This window comes from Leptopilina boulardi, unplaced genomic scaffold (genome assembly GCF_019393585.1).
Source record: "Leptopilina boulardi isolate dan_hultmark-lab unplaced genomic scaffold, ZJU_Lbou_2.1 LbouV2_204, whole genome shotgun sequence".
Classification (NCBI taxonomy): Eukaryota; Metazoa; Arthropoda; class Insecta; order Hymenoptera; family Figitidae; genus Leptopilina; species Leptopilina boulardi.
In genome coordinates this window covers 177,855-183,854 of record NW_026137757.1, presented here as the reverse complement: position 1 = coordinate 183,854, position 6,000 = coordinate 177,855, and positions in this window count along the sequence as shown.

Sequence of the window (6,000 nt, the reverse complement as noted above, 5' to 3'; positions counted from 1 at the left end):
TTCGGATTCGTGTTCAGTGCGTCAAAATACATAGGGTTAGGGTATTCCGGTCAAAAGTACATGACACTTTTTTTGTGGGGCTGTGTAATCACGTCATGTAAAGCGGAAAGAATAGCCCATTTAAAACATTTATTATTTTTTTCATTTTCTACTTTAATACACGCATGTTTAGCTCTTATTTTTGGGGGTAAACCAATATATGAACTCGCACGCATGGGGTTATATTTATTAATATTAATTTCTAACTTAACTATGGACTGTAGATTCCAGCTGGATCCCTTCTCATGGAACTCTTCCACATTCCTCAGGATTGGCTGCTTTAAATTGACCTCGAACCAGTCCTCCAATGAAGTTGTGGGGAAGATGCTGCTAGATTTAGAAGAGAATGGAATTGGCTGCACTACCTCCACTTCATTCTGCACTCTTTTAAAATTAGCAGTTAAAACACCATATACGATAATGGGACCATTTTGATTTAAGGCATCTTGAATGTGCTCTTGAAACAAAATGGCCGCATCGTTCAAAAAAGCACCTATATCTACATGTACAATATTAGTATGACATATGTGTACAATCGGCACTCAATCGCTGACTCACACATAGCACAACGCACGCGATTATTAATATTAGGGTCTTGTATACCACCGCCCTCTACCGCTTGAGATTCGAACAAATCTCTAAATCTCATAATGAATTGTAGAATGTTCTGGCAATGACTTTTCTCATGCGTAAATTGCATAGATCTTAAAAGACTTGTTAAAACTTGTTCGTTGCAAGAAAATTCTGCAACCCATCGCGCTATAAACTCGTTTTTAACAGCACCATTGCGCAAACTCGCGAGTAATTCAAGAGCATCCTTGATGAGTGCAATAGTGACCTCGCACTCATCAAGGATGGTCTGATAATTGGGTCGCTTCACAGGTCTCCCAATGCCTGCAAACTTTCGTTTACCAGGCATTGTCGCGTAACAATAAATAAAAAAAAACAATAGAAATAAATAATATAAAAATAGAACAAAAAATTTATAAACAAAAAAATAATAATAAAGAACAATAAATATAGTAATAAATAAAGAAAAAAAATGAATAATAAATAAATTAATAAAAAAAGAAAAAACGTACTTATATACTAATCCTTAATCTAATAACACGCAAAACAAAGAACCAAGCACACAAAAAAAACTTATAAAATAAAATTAAATGTCAAAAAGCAAGAAAAAATACAATAAATAAAAGATCGCTCTATTACAGTTTGCTTTGCTGCGACTAAGCTGCACTAGCTCACAGAATAGAATGAGTTTCACTGCTTGAAATCCTTGTATTTATAGCTAAATATAACCGCGCACGCGCAATAGCATGGGCCTCCCCAGAATAGTATTCACGCATGCGCAGACATTGTAAACTCAATCATTTTTAATATATATATATACAATAGCATATATATATTTAATATTCTGAACTTTTCACGCATGCGTAGATAGACTAACTCTTACTGCGCATGCGCAAAGAGATGAGTTGAGAAAATTTTTTTTTTTATTTTATTTTTTTTTTCAAAAAGCTATGAAGCCATCGTCGTAGTCACGACCGCCGTCACCCTCACCACCACCGTCCTGGTAGTAAGAATATACCCACCGGTGGAAAGGTGATGGCGGTGGCGATGAGTGTGCCGGTAGTGGAAGCTACGACGATGGCGGCGATGGTGGCGGCGCCTCGGAATTACCACCACCGGCAACTCCATTTGAGTCACCCAGGAGTGGGGGGGAAATGGGAGAGATGTGAGAAGTGGGATATAAAAGGTGGGAAGCGTGATAAGAAAAGTGTAATGTACAATGTGAGATGTGAAATGTGAGAAGTGGGATGTGAAATGTGGGAAGTGAGATGTGGAATGTGAAATATGGGAAGTGGGATGTGGTATGTGAAATATGGGAAGTGAGAAGTGGGATGTGAAATATGGGAAGTGGGATATGAAATATGTGAAGTAAGAAGTGAGATGTGAAATATGGGATGTGAGAAGTGAGATGTGGGAAGTGGGATGTAAAATGTAGGAAGTGAGATGTGGGATTTGGGAAGTGGGATGTAAAATGTGGGAAGTGAGATGTGGGATGTGCGAAGTGAGAAAGTTACGTAATCGACCCCCAGACAGCTCATACAAGCCATCATCCACCTCTAGACCCCCTTCTGCGGGGGAATTGGGGGGAGTTTCTAGAAGCTCATATTCTCTCTAAAAATATATTATATTTTATATGATATTTTATATTATATTATATATTATATTATATATATTTAATGAGTAATTATTATGTACTTACATTTCTCAATTGTTCCTCAACACAGTGCCAGCAGTGGCACCGTTCCATTTTGCGACTGCTCTCGTGGCTCATCTAGAACAGATTATGTGGATCCACCAGAGCAGTCCGATTCTTAGGGCCAGTTTCACCAACTCCGATTAAAAGTTAATCAATGATTAAAGTCAGTTTAACAGCTCATGATTGGTTGATTCAGGATTTAATGATTGATTAACTTTTAATCGGCGTTGGTGAAATCGGCCCTTAGGGCCGGTTTCACCAACTATGGTTAAAAGTTAATCAGCGATTAAAGCCAATTTAACCGCTCATGATTGGTCGGTTAGGGATTTAATCGCTGATTAACTTTTAACCGGAGTTGATGAAACTGGCCCTTATAGGCAGTACCCCACCACTACCGCAGGCACGGAGCGGCGCGCGCCGCCGCCGGGTGGGGGGTACTACTCGCGCGGCTCCACTAGTGCGGCACCGTACCTAACTAGCTCGCACGCTCCGTCGACCAGTTACCAACTATCGACCGAGTGAGAATTTTACCATGAGGTAAAGAGCGCAGCACTGTTGCGTGGAAATAAATTTAAAATAATATCTAAAAATACAAAGTCGATAAGAAAGGTAAGCGCCACCTATCGGGTAAACTAAGTCGGTCGGTAAAACAGTTTTAATTGAAAAATATTTCTTTAAAAAAAGTTGATAATAAAAGTGAGCGCCATCTATTGGGTGGTTGGTAAACTAATTCAGTAAAAAAGTTTAAAACCACAGACTGAAGTGAGCGCCATCTATTGGGTGGTCGGTAAACTAATTCAGTAAAAAATGTTAAAAACACAGAATGAAGTGAGCGCCATCTATTGGGTGGTCGGTACACGGGAAAAAGAGAAACGTTGGATTAATACCGTTTTCCGATTGGTTCAACGTCAGTGGGCCCTGTCACGATTTCGGCATTGATTCAACAGACTTTTACTGTTGAACCTACTGTCAATCTATTGTTACAAGTAAGTTGATCCAACAGACACTGCCTACAGCGCTCCTTGCCGTTGAACCAATCGGAAAACGGTATTAATCCAACGTTTTTCTTTTTCCCGTGTAAACTAATTCAGTAAAAAAATGATAAAAACACAGACTGAAGTGAGCGCCATCTATTGGGTGGTCGGTAAACTAACTTCAATGTTCAATAAAACAGGTTAATTAAAGTCGGCAACACACTCTGAAGTGAGCGCCATCTATTAGGTGGTCGGTAAACTAACTTCAATGTTCGGTCGGTAAAACAGTTTCCTACCTTATCGGTCGAGTTGAAATTTTTGTCAGATTCCTACCTTACCGACTGCTGATAAAGTAGAAATCTGAATTACCGACCGAGCAGTTACCGACTGCAGGTACTTAGCCGAGATCAGAACCTGGGGTAGAAGCCCCCTTGCTATACTATTGAGGGGCCAAAATCTTTGTTATGTTGCCGGCTTTTGTCGTAACGTGTTTTCGTTTCTAGAACAAATTTTTTCTTTTCTGGTGGTGGAGGGGTTTAACTTCTCGATGAGCTGTTTGAAGATGTTTCAGAGTGAGTTTCGGGTATGACATTGGAATCAGAATGTATGCTTTTTTTTAATGCCTGCTTCTTGTCCATGATTAACGTCGACGTGTATTCTGATTTCTGACTTCTGTATTTTGGAAAAACCTCAACGTCAGTATTTACACTGTCACTGAAATCGAAAACATTAGATGTCGTTGGTTCATTTGATTCATCTCCATATTCATTCTTATACTCTGTGATGAAAGAACTATCTTCTAGTTTTAATTGAACGATAGAATTTTGAAAAAAATATTGTTTTTTTCCGTAACAAATTCTTTTAAAGCCAAGGATTTCAATTCTTCTAGAGGATAATCTTTTCTCCCGTTTAGAGAGATGATCATGTGTTTTCCAATGGTGTTGCTCATGAACTCAAATTCACCCTTATCATTCATTCTATTTTTCCAGAGAATTTTTATTACTCTTTTCATGTATGATGTTTTACTCTTTTGTTTTTTTACCATAGGAACACTTTTACCTAAGACCTGCAAATTGATAAAATTAAGTTTTACATTTTTTCAAAAAATGAATATTAATAAATGAAATTTGTATAAAATAATAATAAGTAATTCTCTGCGTATCGTATAATTTAGTTATTGTTATTAAATGTTTTTTAATTTAACAATAATTAAATTATAATATTCAAGGTAAGTGCTCAAATAAAGTAAATATCTGGTGATGGTCTGGACAAATTATTCATAATAAATAGTGATTTATTTGAAAGTATGTGAAGGCTTCATAGTGACAATTTTGTGATTTCCTGTGTGAAAATATCGCTTTAGATGTATAAAAACAGAAAATAATCAAGTATCTAGTAAGTAGATAAATCACTGCATTCTACCAAAAATACCAATTTCAATTTTATAAATGATACTAGAGACAGACTCAATCATGACGATTTGGCTCTCTAATTTGAATTTGAAGAAGAAATTATAATGTTACGAACAAAAGTAACTATTGGCTTTTGTTGGTAAACAGAAAAGCTGTTTTTTCTTGTTGAATTCATTACAATTTATTTAACTTATTTTTAAAAAATATATAAGGGTCATGGAATTATACGCTAAGTGGAAAATAACCCTAATATTAATTTAACAGTATTGAAAGAAACAACATTGAAATATCTTATCATTAATAGAATACATTAGAAAATGTTTATAAAAATTATATCATTAGCTGTTTATTTACATAGCTTTCATAGTAATAAGTAATAGAATCTGACATATCTTCTACTTATTATTTCTTGAATACTTTGCTTCTTAACAAAAATGAAAGTACGTTTCAAATATCTGCTAAAATTATTCAACAAATCACGTTTTTAGAATGTTTTACTTTCGAAACGACAATGACTCAGTAATATTTCATAGTAAAAGGTTAGCAAATGTAAGTATCCACTTTTTTTAACCGAATTACAAATTATTATTTATTAAATATTAAATAATACTGACCTTTTCGTTGGGACGTTTAGTAGATGATTTATATCTGTATGATGATAGTTACTCTTGGAATCGTTCAAGTCTATCTCCACCTAAACCATTATCTTGTACATGGACATCTGTAAAAATTATTTTTCTAAATTGAGACATTCAAATATCTACAATAAAATTTTGTTATCAATAACATAACGCTTGAGTTATTTGAATATATGAATTGAACTTGAATATATGAATTTCAAATAAGTAGTCATTCCTGAGAAAAATTAGAAAAAGTGTATGCACTGACACAGGCTTCACAACTTAAAATATGCTAGAAAAAGAGGAATATAGGGACATCTCGAATTAAAAAAAGAGAAAAAATAGGAAAAAATCTGAACGTATATTTTCCTTAAACAAAATGTTTTAAGACTGTTTTACATTACCCCACCAGTCAGAATTATGAGACCAACCATTTCTTGATGAATATGAATCATCTGTAAACTTAAAAAGTATGGAAATAAAAAATTTTTGTGTTCAACAAGTCAGCCCCATTATTTGAGTTTTAAGATAAGATAGGGGAATAGAGTGAAAAATTAAGAAAATATAAAAATATAAACCTAAGAACATGTAGAAACTTTAAATATTTTTGAACTTATTCAAATTTTTATGAAATTTTGAAAATAACTGGAATTCGTAAAAAATCTGACAAAAATAGAGAAATTTTATAA